Source organism: Epinephelus lanceolatus, chromosome 18 (genome assembly GCF_041903045.1).
Source record: "Epinephelus lanceolatus isolate andai-2023 chromosome 18, ASM4190304v1, whole genome shotgun sequence".
In the NCBI taxonomy this organism is placed as follows: Eukaryota; Metazoa; Chordata; class Actinopteri; order Perciformes; family Serranidae; genus Epinephelus; species Epinephelus lanceolatus.
Window position 1 is genome coordinate 9,443,424 of NC_135751.1, and position 14,864 is coordinate 9,458,287.

The 14,864-nt window shown below is 39.0% G+C and overlaps 1 protein-coding gene across 1 annotated transcript in view; it reads right to left on the reverse strand.

Moving 5' to 3' along the window:
- doc2a (double C2-like domains, alpha) overlaps positions 1–12,518 on the reverse strand; it is a 116,787-nt gene extending 104,269 nt beyond the window's left edge. Inside the window, exon 1 of the mRNA XM_033644373.2 lies at positions 12,208–12,518. The gene's annotated coding sequence lies outside the window, so the exon portion shown is untranslated. The remainder of the gene's footprint in view (positions 1–12,207) is intronic.
- Positions 12,519–14,864: the final 2,346 nt, after the last annotated feature.

Sequence of the window (14,864 nt, forward strand, 5' to 3'; positions counted from 1 at the left end):
TACATCTAAAGGCATTTAGACTGAAAGTGCTGCAGCTATGTGGCTACAGGTGCTGCTGAGGAAATGAAATAGAACAAAGGAAAACCCAGTTTCAGTAACAGGCTCATGAGTCTTAGGGTTTATCAGACAACACAACAGTTTAAGATGCTGTGAGACAGGATCTTACTAGGACAGACATTTTATTTTTGTCCACAACTTTGAAGTCAACAGTACAAATTCACCATGTACCAGGAATCTATGTACGTTTGCATATGTTCAATTGGACATGATGATGATGCTGATGCTGTATTGTTTATATCTGCCTGAATCACAATTATGAACTCATAATTCAAAATTCTGCCCTCACAGGAAATGCAATTTAAATTTCTCACGTGAAGCACATTTTATTTGCTTATCACATGAAGGAAAGCACTACACATTAACCAAAGAGTGCGTCTGTGACAATCAATTACATGTATTGAAAGTATGTGTCATACCTAGTAACTGGGTCAACCACACCTCCTCACCAAGGTAAAAGTTTCTGTCCCTTGCTCAGAGTTACTCTGACAACTTTCCTAATTCACTCCTAAGCTAGGACTCCTTACTAAAAGTTTTTAGTCTAAGTTAGGAGCTCTCTGAGAGTATTCCCACAGTGTTTGTGAATACAGCCCTAGAACTTCCTACAGACAAAAACAACAGAAGAACTAGAAACGTCTGCACACTGTCAATCACCAGCCCAGTCACCACAAGAAAATGTTTTTATTATATGTTTCTGCAAATCACGAATACGTTGCATTTGTACTTTTTATACATTTCATATAAACATTTCTAAAGGAAATGTTATACAGTATATAAGATGACTTTTGTCATTGGGAGTTGAAGAGGGGATGGTGGATGACGAGATGCCTGCCAAGCTGCAGACCACTGTTTGAAATCAATAACATTGGTAGTTTTTTGATGTCCCTTTGCTCCATTTCCCAGCAGCATTTGTGGCACTAAACTTGAGTGCTTCTCACCAACACATCGCTGCATTTCCTAGCAGGGTCTGTGCCAACAAATGTGGGTGTTTTAAGGCAAAACACAGTCTTTTCCCAACAATACCAAAGTGAATTTTGTGCCTAAACCTAACCACACCTTCACCATAGCATTGTTGAGAAACAAAGTTTCAGCCTATGTACAACAAAATAATGTACAAATGTAACATATCCATGGTTTTCAGAAATCCACAATCCTCACTTGTGCTCACTTTTTAATCAGCTACATATCAGTCCTCCGACCTTTACCATTTTTTCAAAATGGTAAAACTTTTGGTGAATGTGCAGTTTGGGGGATTTTTTGGTTCTTTCAAATATATGTCATATGTAAGACATCACAAATTTTTTTTTGTAATATCATTAAACATATTTCACATGTGATATTTTGACTGTTAGGCACATGGGGTGTGCTGTGTATCAAATGCAACAGTATCTTAGATATGATGACTTTACCGAATGGCTAATGTGGTTTTTAGAAATAACACATCTGAAACTTGTATTTCACATATACCTTTATGTATAGACAAAATTCATCACGGTCTGACAATAAATAGCCCAGTGAGAGCCAAGAATCCACCCGACTGTCATTAAAGTAGCCCAATTTTTAATGTTCAGTAATGGATACATTTTAAAGCCTCAGTGTGTAAAAATGGTGAGTAACAGTGACATCAGCGGTCAAATTCTAGACTGCAGGGCTCACTCGCGCTCACTCGCTCACCCCTCCCGTCAGGTAAGTGACGGTGGCCTCGTAGGACAGAAAGCCTTGTGCAGACAGAGATGGCATCATCCACGAGTTTTTCAAGTTTTTCAGGAGTAGGCCTATCTAGCAATGAGGTGAATATTTATTTAGGAATCTAAACCATGTTACGATATTGAAGCAACCCTGCAGTAAATGTTCTGTTATAATGTCAATGTTCTGTGAGTTAATGGCATGTTTGGGATTGAATGAGTATAGGTAGGGGGGCCGGGTGCGAGTGTGACGGGGATGAGGGCTGTGTGAGTGCGCGTGCTGGTGTGTGTATGAGCGAGCTGGAGGAGAGAGCAGGAGAGCACAGTTGGAGTTACAGCTAAGTTCTTGTTTGTTGGTAGTTTTGGCGTAGTTACGGCCAACAGTAACCTGTACTGTTCAGTAATAAACGGTGGTTTGCCGAATAACTGCGTCATCCTTTCCATACGTCCTGGCAGACGCTACGATATGTTATAGCTTACCAGTGTTAGGAGTGTTTTATTTCTAATTGTTTTGGTAACACGAACATTAGCACAGTAATGCTAAAATAACACGTTTTATGTGATAGTCACGGCACAGTGCAGCAAATATGGGTTGGTACGATTATAATATAGCGTCTCCAGAGTGTTCTTCCACAGGAGTTCTTTCCACCTGGAATAAGCAAAACCGATATTCACTCGCGTTTTGTCCCGTCCTCGCTTATCTGATCTTTTTCTTTTATTTGGTGGTTTATTTGGTATTTATGAAAGCAATAGTTGATATTTGCTAATAAACAACCACATAAATTACACATTGTAACTTTAAAGAAATTTTGAATAAATGAGTGACAATTTGAGACTCTTTGTCTTCAGTTTTACTTCAAAAGCTTTAATCAAAAGGCAAGTTATGAGATTATATGTCATAATTATTACTAATTTACCATAATTAAAAAACTAAATAATCATTACAAAGTCATGTTTAGATACAAATTAAATGTCTTGAATTTGTTAGTATAGTCACTCATGAGTCAGAAACCATCATATGCAATACTGAGTCTTCAGTTTGATTTACTTATTGTTATAAGCTAGCTTAATGATTTACTTAAAAGACAACAATTACAAAATGTGAAAATTCTGAGTTCTAATTGTAAAATGTGCAGTGTGTAATTTTGGAGAAAGATTGTAGATGGTTGAGTCTTGTTCATCAAATACCGACGCCTTGGGTTGGTGGTTGGTATTTGATGACCAGGAGACTCAACAATCAACTATCTTTCTCCAAAATTACATACTGCACGTTTAATTATCAACTTCACTAAATTGACTATAATGGTGATGCATTGATGATCATTTGAGTCATAGCTTGGAGATACTCATCATCTAAGTATAATTATGACAAATTATTAATTAAAAGTCATAACTATGAGGTACTGTCCCTTTAATTTGATGTAACTTTTACAGGGCTTTTTCCCCTATTATTCCCAGTCACATTATGTGAATTTATTTATGCTGGGAGTTTCATGTGTCTGGTGCTCCACTGTAGAGCCGCTGTAGTCATGTTTAATTCAGGAGGAAGCAGCATTTATCAGTGGAAACATTCTCCCACTTGAAAGTGAAATCTGGTGTTAGTCCAGTGACTGATATTCAGTCACAGTGGGATTACTGGTGAGACTCAGCAGCGAAAAGTTAAGCTACGGGAAAAAGCACAGTGGGGTATGCTAATTAGGACACATGAAATGCTTTTCTGTTTGCCTCCTCATCTCCCTCCCTTACCCTCTCTCCTCTTTACTGTCCTATCTCACCTTCCCGCCACTCTTCATTGTCATCCTGGTAGGTCTCTCTCTCCCTCTTCTCCGTCTCTACCCTTCTTTCTTTCCCTCAGTGTTGCTTGTTTTGTTCTTTTCCCTCTGCAGACATGTCAGTGTCTTTATGTTGCTCTCTGCATTAACATTCTCCCCTTCACCATGGTTGTGACTCAGTGGTCAGTGAGTCCTGGCACTTCGAATACTGACTGACAGGTGTGAGTGGGACAGATGAGGAATGAGTGAGGAGAGGTGCAGCTATGAATGATCACAGCCTCACATATTAGATCAGTACTTATTGAATATTACTTAACTGAACATTTCTGCATTCAGTTTCCATAAATTAAGCTGTGAAACCAGCTCCCATCAAGTGTCGTCTTGGCTGGATAAAGTTTCTACACAGGCGGGGGTTAGTTGTAAAGCGGCGTTACAACTAAGCCACCTGTAATGTACAACGATAATGAAACAAAAACAGCTCATTTTCACAGATTTTTCTGAGAATGAGGTATCGAAAACAAATGACAGATAGGGGAGTGAGTAGGGAGGTCCTGTGTCTGTGCTAGGGATGTGGATAGCAGCAGGTCTATAAGAGGAGTGGTGAAGTCATATGGCATCTACCGTGTGATTCTCCATCATTACTGATACCTATCCTGCCCCTGATGTAGATGGACTGATAGGTATCTACATGTTCATCTGAAGAAAGATATATACTATATCATACTATGTATCCATTTATGTGTTGATCTTTCCATTCATGAAGCATTGGTGTTTAGATGAGGGATGAGTAGTTGTTTCTATATCTATCACAGATCCATAAACAGTAGCAACCTATAGTATACAGATAGAATTGTATTGAATTAATTGTGTTAAACAGCAAGTGTTACAACAACACCTCTGCCTGTTACAATGCACTCCATCCATGGGGTGCATTGTAACATCTCACTTCCGCCTCTTCTCAGTGCAGTTGTAGAAGAAAGGTAAGTTCTAGCAAAAAACAACAACTGTTCATTTGTAGCAGAGCTGTGCACGTTGTTAGAATAATACCAAAAGATAATTAATCTCAAACTGTTTTAATAACATGTAGCCAAAACTAAAATGCGTTAGGTTGTGCCCCACGCTCATCTATCTCTTGTAATTATGAGCCAGTATTTTCGTGAATAGCCAACATATTTTGGAGGGCTGCGATCACGTGACCAATGCGCTGACAGGAGTTAACAAAAAGCAGTCCTGAGCGGCTGAATAAGAAGGATTGCTGGGGTGATGGATGGGTCACAAAACACAGGACTTTCCCCTGTGACTCTCTCCAGGAGACCTTTGTTTGGAACTTTGTGAACTTTAAGTGAACTCTGAGTCATTTTTAGGTATTTTAAACTCCTTAATTTTACGTTAATTACGTAACTTTACACGAAGGAAGTAACGTTAATCGTAGGCACTAATTTGTAGGATGTCATACAAACAGTTGTGTGTGCATATTTGTAGGATATCAAATGAACTGTTGTAGAAGGATGCGTCAGTTATTACAGTAAGGGTGGGAAGGTGGTGAGGGATCACATCCCTTTCACTACGCTAGCAACTCCTACTGGCCAGGCAGGGCATTTGGCAGTAGAGTGATGGGATCTGGGGGGAGTAACATGGAAATCAATATGCTTCAAACAAAGTGCTTGTCTGCCATCTGACAGCATCCATAACCCTCTATGGGAGCTCTGCTGTCAGAAACAGACAGTCCTACAAACATGTCCACTTTACACCCACTCAGTCTCTCTTTTTTCAATCCTCATATACTTCCTTCTGTCACTTAATATGAGCAAGCAAGTCTGAAAGTGTGGTCTATAATCCTGATGTGTATGATTTATAATCAGATGTGTTTTTTCTGTTTTGAAGCACAATATCAGACAATCTACATAACTAATTTCTCAGATATACAGTACAGGCCAAAAGTTTGGACACACCTTCTCATTCAATGCGTTTTCTTTATTTTCATGACTATTTACATTGTAGATTCTCACTGAAGGCATCAAAACTATGAATGAACACATGTGGAGTTATGTACTTAACAAAAAAAGGTGAAATAACTGAAAACATGTTTTATATTCTAGTTTCTTCAAAATAGCCACCCTTTGCTCTGATTACTGCTTTGCACACTCTTGGCATTCTCTCCATGAGCTTCAAGAGGTAGTCACCTGAAATGGTTTCCACTTCACAGGTGTGCCTTATCAGGGTTAATTAGTGGAATTTCTTGCTTTATCAATGGGGTTGGGACCATCAGTTGTGTTGTGCAGAAGTCAGGTTAATACACAGCCGACAGCCCTATTGGACAACTGTTAAAATTCATATTATGGCAAGAACCAATCAGCTAACTAAAGAAAAACCAGTGGCCATCATTACTTTAAGAAATGAAGGTCAGTCAGTCCGGAAAATTGCAAAAACTTTAAATGTGTCCCCAAGTGGAGTCGCAAAAACCATCAAGCGCTACAACCAAACTGGCACACATGAGGACCGACCCAGGAAAGGAAGACCAAGAGTCACCTCTGCTTCTGAGGATAAGTTCATCCGAGTCACCAGCCTCAGAAATCGCAAGTTAACAGCAGCTCAGATCAGAGACCAGATGAATGCCACACAGAGTTCTAGCAGCAGACCCATCTCTAGAACAACTGTTAAGAGGAGACTGCGCCAATCAGGCCTTCATGGTCAAATAGCTGCTAGGAAACCACTGCTAAGGAGAGGCAACAAGCAGAAGAGATTTGTTTGGGCCAAGAAACACAAGGAATGGACATTAGACCAGTGGAAATCTGTGCTTTGGTCTGATGAGTCCAAATTTGAGATCTTTGGTTCCAACCGCCGTGTCTTTGTGAGACGCAGAAAAGGTGAACGGATGGATTCCACATGCCTGGTTCCCACTGTGAAGCATGGAGGAGGAGGTGTGATGGTGTGGGGGTGTTTTGCTGGTGACACTGTTGGGGATTTATTCAAAATTGAAGGCACACTGAACCAGCATGGCTACCACAGCATCCTGCAGCGACATGCCATCCCATCCGGTTTGCGTTTAGTTGGACCATCATTTATTTTTCAACAGGACAATGACCCCAAACACACCTCCAGGCTGTGTAAGGGCTATTTGACCAAGAAGGAGAGTGATGGAGTGCTGCGGCAGATGACCTGGCCTCCACAGTCACTGGACCTGAACCCAATCCAGATGGTTTGGGGTGAGCTGGACCGCAGAGTGAAGGCAAAGGGGCCAACAAGTGCTAAACACCTCTGGGAACTCCTTCAAGACTGTTGGAAAACCATTTCAGGTGACTACCTCTTGAAGCTCATGGAGAGAATGCCAAGAGTGTGCAAAGCAGTAATCAGAGCAAAGGGTGGCTATTTTGAAGAAACTAGAATATAAAACATGTTTTCAGTTATTTCACCTTTTTTTGTTAAGTACATAACTCCACATGTGTTCATTCATAGTTTTGATGCCTTCAGTGAGAATCTACAATGTAAATAGTCATGAAAATAAAGAAAACGCATTGAATGAGAAGGTGTGTCCAAACTTTTGGCCTGTACTGTATGGCCAACATAGGCTAAGAGCTAATTACAACTCGTTACTGTTGGTAAATAAAAGTTAACAAATTGTTCATGTCATCCACAAAAGCCACACCCATATCTTCCTACTTTTATCGAATCTTCATCTAAGTTTTTAGATAACGTTTTTGGATGATCCTAGACACTTATTTTTTATATAGATATATATTACATCTGCAGCCCATCATAAAATCAAAGTCTGAGTCTGAGCCTGCAAAATGTCATATGCTCATAAATCTGACTCACTTGAAATTTTGTCCTCGCTCAATGCCCATATCCTCCTAAAAGATTGAACATCAGCATGACTCTCCATATGCATGTGTTTTGATGCAGTTTTGTTTTTAATCATTTTTAAAATCACTCTCCATCTCTGATTTGAAAAAGATTATTAGTAGCCATTCGTTTTCTTTAGACAAGACATTCACTGCTATAACTCTGACAGGGTCTGGAGCTTCTCCCAGCATGCACTAGGCAGAGGGGAGTTGGTGACTGTTAGTGGATATCATTATTGTATTTATCCACAGAGTGATGACCGACCACCAGGGTGTCTTGTTTAATGGGTAATTAACCACATGTGTTACAAAAGGAAGAGGAAAAAAAAACACATAATTTAATTCCCTTCCCCTGCCAAACTTTTCTCTGGATTTGAAAATCTCCACTCACCAAAACACCGCATTACAATTCATACCCAGCCACAGCTGCATGTAAATCAATACTCACACAGACCTGATGGTACTGGCTGTTTTGAAGAAGTTGCATTAGCAGAGAAAAAGCAAGGAAGTGTTACAGGCATTTTCTGAGGTAGGATGGAGGAAAAGTAACAATGTTAAAAAATCAATAAATAACCTCAAACTCCAACCGAATGCAATATGGAAATATGGGGGTTTTAACAACCTGAGGATGAGATGATATTCTGCAGTTACACATGAATTTTTTTGTTGTTGTTGTTGTTGTTGTTGTTGCCAACCAGGGATGTATTTCTGGGATAAAATTCATGTTGTTGAAAGGCTGCAGTGGAAAATCCTGACTGCGGCTCTGATAGTCAGCCTACTTTTCATATTGAAAGATTACAGATACAAAATAAGCTGATTAAATAGGATGGATTGTTTTTGATTTACTCGTCAAATAAAAAGAAATTGAAATATAATATACTATACATATAATATTTTGATAAGTATAACAAAGTAACAGTGGTAGCTGTTGAGTAATTGTGACTACTTGTAGGGTGAAATACTGTAGGCCCATTTAGCAAGTAAAATGCTACCGGCAGCTAGAATGTGCTCGTTGTTTAGTCACTGTTTGCTCCTTATTTTGCTGCTCATTTTTTCTGCTAGCTTAATGTCTGATATCAACCATCACATTAGTTGTTTCCAGATCTCACTAGCGTGTGTTGTTAAAACAGAGACATATCTTGAACATTTTTCTCCTGATGTATGTGTCTAATAAAATGTCATCTCAATGTCAGAATGTTAAGAAGGCTTGGGGCTTGTGAAAATGGGTCCAGTATTTACTTAAGTGACTATGGGGTGAAGGAAATGGTCATAATCTGTACTCACATTCACTTTTCTCATTGGAATGAATGGAGTCAGGACTGCCACTAGTCCCCAATGCATTATGGGATATTGCTTGCCCTCGGTAAGCTTCTGCTAATGGCTTATAGCAGCAATAGCTCCTTTCAACAAGGATAAATTGATAAATAAAAGACATTCATCAATGGATTTATAGAGGAAAAAAACCACTGCTGTTCCATGTTGGATAACAAAGCCTCTGATAGGGCTATGATGACACTGGAGCCATCATTGAAAAGCTACAACGCCATTTAAAGTAAGTTCTACAGCATAGCATGACAGATATTCTAAGAATAGCAAAGTGCCTACTTTGATGTTGTCTACAACAAACAGTAGGATAGATTCATCTGAACTTGAAAGGTGCTAACAATGTGTGTACGTACTAGTCCTCATGCACTGCAGGCACCACAGCGTGCCCATCTTCCTCCTGCAGTGGCTGATACTGTTACCTGATGAGGGGGATTATCTTGGTGACACAGATGTTGTGGAGGATATAAAATATAGCTAATAATAAGGATAGTGTCAGGCCCAAATTTCTCATTAAGAGGTGAGTTGTTTGTTCATTAATTTATGCATTTAGTCTATTAATGACATGAGGCAATGATACAATGTTTCAGCACCATGGACAGCATCATTTTCTGTCTCCCTCTCCTGCTTTGAGCCAATGAAGCTATCTATGGTGCTGACACAATATACCACTTCATTCATAGCATCCCTTTTCACTTTACTTAATCTTTTAACTTTATCTAGCTTTATCCTGAATTTTCCATTTTTTGGAAGTACCTCCATGTTTCTACATTTGTTCACTTACTCAGCATATATTTTCAAACAGTTGTAGGCCTGAATAAAAATGAATAAATCAGAATAATGATAGCATATAGGCAAGTACTAAAGTTCAAATGGGACTAATGGAAGAAATAGGTTAATTATAGTTTCTGTGCAACAACAAACCTAGAGGTTGCGTGATGTTACACTGTCATTTTTACTCAGTCCTGTGAGCGATAATCTGTGTAATCAGCCAGCGTTTCAGTGGGTAGCCACTGTCACTGAGGAGCAGCCGCCACCCTTGACGACCTGGCATAAAGCACTCTCCTATGGGGTTGTGGGTAAATCCAGGCCATCTTGCCACCACATCAAAGATATTATAATTGCATAGCATGCAATCTGAACATTTGAATGGTGTCCCTTGCGGTTGACATAAATGCACTCATGTTCAGATGATACCTGGGCCTGGATGTGAGTCCCATCAATGCTGTTCATGATGCCAGGAATGCTGGAGGCCTGGTGGAATCATTGTTTTATCACCACTGATGATGTTCCAGTGGGGAGATGGGCATACTGCGCATGGCGTCAGTACCAGTGACTCCCTGCAGATGGCCCGGCAGGCGGTGGGCTTGTGGATGCTGCTCATGTCTTCTACTGTAACACGCTGTTTGCATAAAAACAAAGTGTGTGCTTTCTACAGCTGCAATGCAGGTCAGACACGACCTGTAAGTCCAGTGAGAGCGCTTTAAAAAGTTCAAATACAGACTCAAATCTCTCTTTCAGCTCCTAATTGTTGTATTTTTCATGGATTGTTTTTGACCCTAATAATTCTTTCCCATCTAAATGCCCCCTCATTGTTAAGTCTGAATGTGAGATGCCATTGTGTTTCAAGCTGTAGTCATTATTATCGAAACAGCCTAGATTTTGACTTTACGCCTGCTCATGACTAGGTATAAGATTTATGCCTGGTCTTATTGAGAGGAAGGCTTAAGCCTGGATGCTGCAACCAGCGTAAGTGTTAGGTCAGACTTAGAATGCCAAGTTACAACCAACTTAGCTTAAGACCAGGCATTGAAGCAATCGGTCCCAGTAAACCACACCCAGCAGTGGTGTCACAGTGCAGTGACACACCCTGGAGAAAACGTCTACATCACTACAGCAAGGTGAGAAGTTAAACCACTAGAGGTCACCAGAAACAAGATGATAAGTTACTTTTTTAGTACATTGTGCTGATATCCCTGATGTACTTTAAACTGCTTTTCTTTTTTTTATTATTACTATCATTGTGTTTTTATAGCATAGTTGACTACTTTAAGTAAAGTATTAATATCACTGATTAATCAAACTGAGACTGAGATGAAAATGAGTAAAATAATCCAGGGAGAATGGGAGCAAGTATGCATGAACTGTAATCCCTTTGGGCTGTGGATTAACTAAGTGTACACTGGACAGGAACCAATCCATCCATGAGCAGTGTACAAGTAAGACCATACAAAAGTGCTCTTTCCAAAAAAATAAAATAAAATAAATGCTTCATTCAAAATTTTATTTTAGTAAAAATATTATCTGCAAAATGTACTAGTATTAAAATATCTATCTATTTGGCTATTTTTGTTTGTTTGTTTTCAGAAAAATTGAAGGATTACATAAAGTTTTAACAATAATCAAATCAAAGTCCCATCACAAAGCTTTACACAAGGCACTTTTCAGTAAAAGTTGACATTATGGAGATAGAATTTTAATTGGATTAATAGAAAAGTTAAAGCACCCATTATGCAGAATGTTATATTATATATTACATTATTAGATTATTATAACTGATGCAATGCAACATGCTTTCAAACAATGTAACTGATCATGAAAAAGTTATTTTTAACTATTTTAACCTACTGTTTACTCTCACGGCTGAGGGTTTACAGACCCCAGTGGTCTGCACCAGTATTGCAGGTGCTCCATTAATGATTTGAGAAATTAATATGTGCATATATTAATTTCTGTTAATGAAAATCAAAGTTACACACTCTAATATAAATAGACCAAGAGTAAATTTCCTTTGACATAAATAAAATTAAAGTAAAATATTTCTTAAAATAATAATTCTTCCTCTAAAATTGTCATTACGAGATGAGAAAAGTTTTTAAAGGTATAAATAATTCCTTAAAGTAAAACTAGCCTACCAGAAAAACGCATTGTTATTTTGTTTGTATTGCCCCCAAATACAACAACTTATAAAGTTTTAGACCATTTTGATCAACAAAACAGGCTTTTGTTAGTGATCTACTTTATATACTGTTAATAATCATATTATATATTATATAAGATGATCATATTACAATGCATTCATTTTGCAAACACTTTCATCCAAATTTAGTCCTGTAATTCCAGTCCAGCTCAAAAAAAACTAAATGTCATTCAAATCAGAGATGCAAAAGTGGGTTTTGTTTTATTTTCATACATTTTAATATAGGAAAAATATCTGAAATGTAACTATTAAATACAGCTTCCCCACTTGCCTTGAATATGTAGTGCAGTAGAAGTACAACATTGTAGAGTACAAGTAAAAAAAAATATGTGCAGTACTGAGAAAAATAGTGACTTCCCACCACTGATATGCACATCCATAGCAGTCTTATTTGAAAAGAGAAACAAGCGAGAGGAAGGGAGGCAAAAATAAAAAATGCAAAAGCCTCTGAGAAGTGAATAATTAAAAAAGGAAAAGCATTAAAAGACCAGTAAATCACGCCAATATCACCAGACACAGCTGACAATAAAACCAATAATGTTTCTTACCTTTGATTGTGTGAATGGAGGAGATTCCTACACAAACAGGTGGATGTGAGTGTATGATGGGTCCGCACTAACAGGTGGAGAGAGAGGCAGCAAGCAGCCGAGTGGTCGAGAGAGGAAGGGGGGGGGGGGGGGAGGAGGGGAGGAAGAGAAAGAGAGAGAGGGAGGGAGAGAGATATTCCTCTGATAGATTTGGACTTTTAACCCTTTCTCTTCCTGTTCTTCTGCCTCGCTTTGCAGATTTCTGTATGTTCAATATCCTTTTCGCTGATCCTCACATTCATCTGAGATGTCAACAGTGGTGAAGCTCTTCCTTTAATCACACCACACATGTATTAGATTAACTCTCCCTCACTCTCTCCCTCCCCCCCCTCCCCTCTGCCCCTCTCTTTTTTCCTTCCCCCTGCTGCAGATTGCAGAGGGGGGGGGGGTGGCAAAATAATGTGCCAACTGCAGCATCTGTCTTTCTCTTTCTCTCTGTATAATTTGTGGTTAATGACGCCTAATGATACATGTGTGAATCCAACACACATATATACAATCACACATGCAAAGCTGCAGTTTTTTTACTCCTCCCCTCCAGGAAAGGGTGTAGATGATGTGGACCCCCCCCCCCCCCCCCCCCCCCCTTTCTCCCCCCTTCTGTTTTTTTCTTCTTCATCCCTCCTCCACCTCTGCCACTTCTTCTCCCATGGTCAGACAGATAGGTGTCCCTGGAGTGAAGGAACCCCTCGTTAAAAAAAAAAACCCTCCATCTTTCCTCCTTCTCTTCCTCCTCCTCCTCTTCTACTCCTCTCTGCATCCACCCACACACTCTTCTCTCTCTCTCTCTCTCTCTCTCTCTACCCATCCATGCATGCCAAATGGACGAGGGAACCCTGACATTTTTTTTTTTTTTTCATTTTTTATCCATCCCTTTCCTCTCTCTATTTCTATCTAACATGATATAAAAACCCTGCAGGCCAGTTCAGTGAAATAAAGAAGGAACCAGTGCTGCTGCTGCTGCTGCTGCTGCTGCTGTGTTGGTTTTGTCTTGGCAAAACCCAGATGGAGCAATTTTCCACCAGCTGACGGTGGAGTCCAACCAAACCAAACCAAGCCTAAGAAAAGCCTCTCGCCAGATCTGCTTCTCTGAGGAAGCAGGTTGATTATCTGAGATAAACAAATCACTGGGTTGTGATCCAAAGGAATCAGCAATTTGTTCTATAACTGCAGGCTTGGGGACATATTTTCAAACCATGGAAACATCAACTTTTGTGTGTTAAGAGAAGCCTTGCTGGCAGAGAGTAAACGAGAGTGGGTTGGTGATAAAGGATGTAGGTAGTGTGGAGGATACATCCTACATTAGATGCTGCATTTATTAAATCAACCTATCAAATAACAAATTATGATGAAATTGGCTACTGTGCCTTCCTTGGATAGTAGGAAAAATAGATACACACCTGTATGGTTAAAGTAATGCACTAATGCTAAAAAAAAAAAAAATTAAGATAAAGAACTTTACTGTTCAATCTAGCGTCTTTTGAGGTGATTAACTTTAAATACAAATATTGATAAAATAAAATGTTTTTCACTTGAAAAACATGCCCAGCTAACCCATATTTTGAGGTAAATTCTGTTGAATACAATCCAGTTTTTCATGTCAAGTTCAACTTTGGTCACTGTTGGCTGATAGCAAGCCATCCTGGCAGCATTGTGCTTTACAAGGACAGAGAATCCAGAATAAAGGAAGCTAGGAAGACAGCAGAGGTGAAACCCAAACTTTTAAGTTCTGTTCCAAGAGAGTCTTAAAATCCTACTGACATTTGTAAGAACTCTAAAAATACAGTCTTGAAACAGGGACTTTCTCAGCAGTCATCTGGTTACACTATTCACAGTGACATAGGTTTATTACTGTATAACATGCCAATTCCTAAATGTGTTAAAATAGCTGGCAACACAAAAACAATGCCAATGTGCAAAGTCTGGTTGCACTTTTATTGTGAAATGGTTGCTTTTTGGTAAGGTTTAGAGAGAGATAAACACTTGGTAAGTTTTAGAGAACAAAAAAAAAAACACTTGCATAAGTTTAGAAAAAGATGGTGGTTTTGGTTAAAATAGCTACGTACCAGACTTAATATAAACATTCGTACTTTGCGTAGTTACATAAAGTCAGTCAAGTCACAAAACTAATGATTTCACAGGGGACACAGCAGCCTCCTGATTTAAGGTCCATTGTTTTACCCATCCATTTTCTTTTCTTTTCTTTTTTTTTTTTACGATTCCTTATTAAGCATTTTTACAGTTTTAATCACTGGGCTCGTTAGCTTTAGAGAGGAAGAGACCTCTGCAGATAATTCAGCTCCTAGTAAAAGCTTCTGAACAACACATTCTCACACCATCCTTGTCATATATCAGTGTTTGGTCATGGACTTTCCATGTCCAGATATGTCCTGCAAGGTACCCTGGGTGCGTTGGTTGTTGATGATCTGGGACGCCATGTCAAGTTCTGCCTGTTACATAGTCTTTCAAAATACACTTCCATTTTCACAGGAAAATGTACTGTTTACATACAGTCTCTTTCAAAATAAACTACGTTGGTACAACAACACAAATGTATGTTGTTGGGTTTTTTTTTTAACAACAAATGCACATGGTTACATTTAGGACCACTTTTTTCG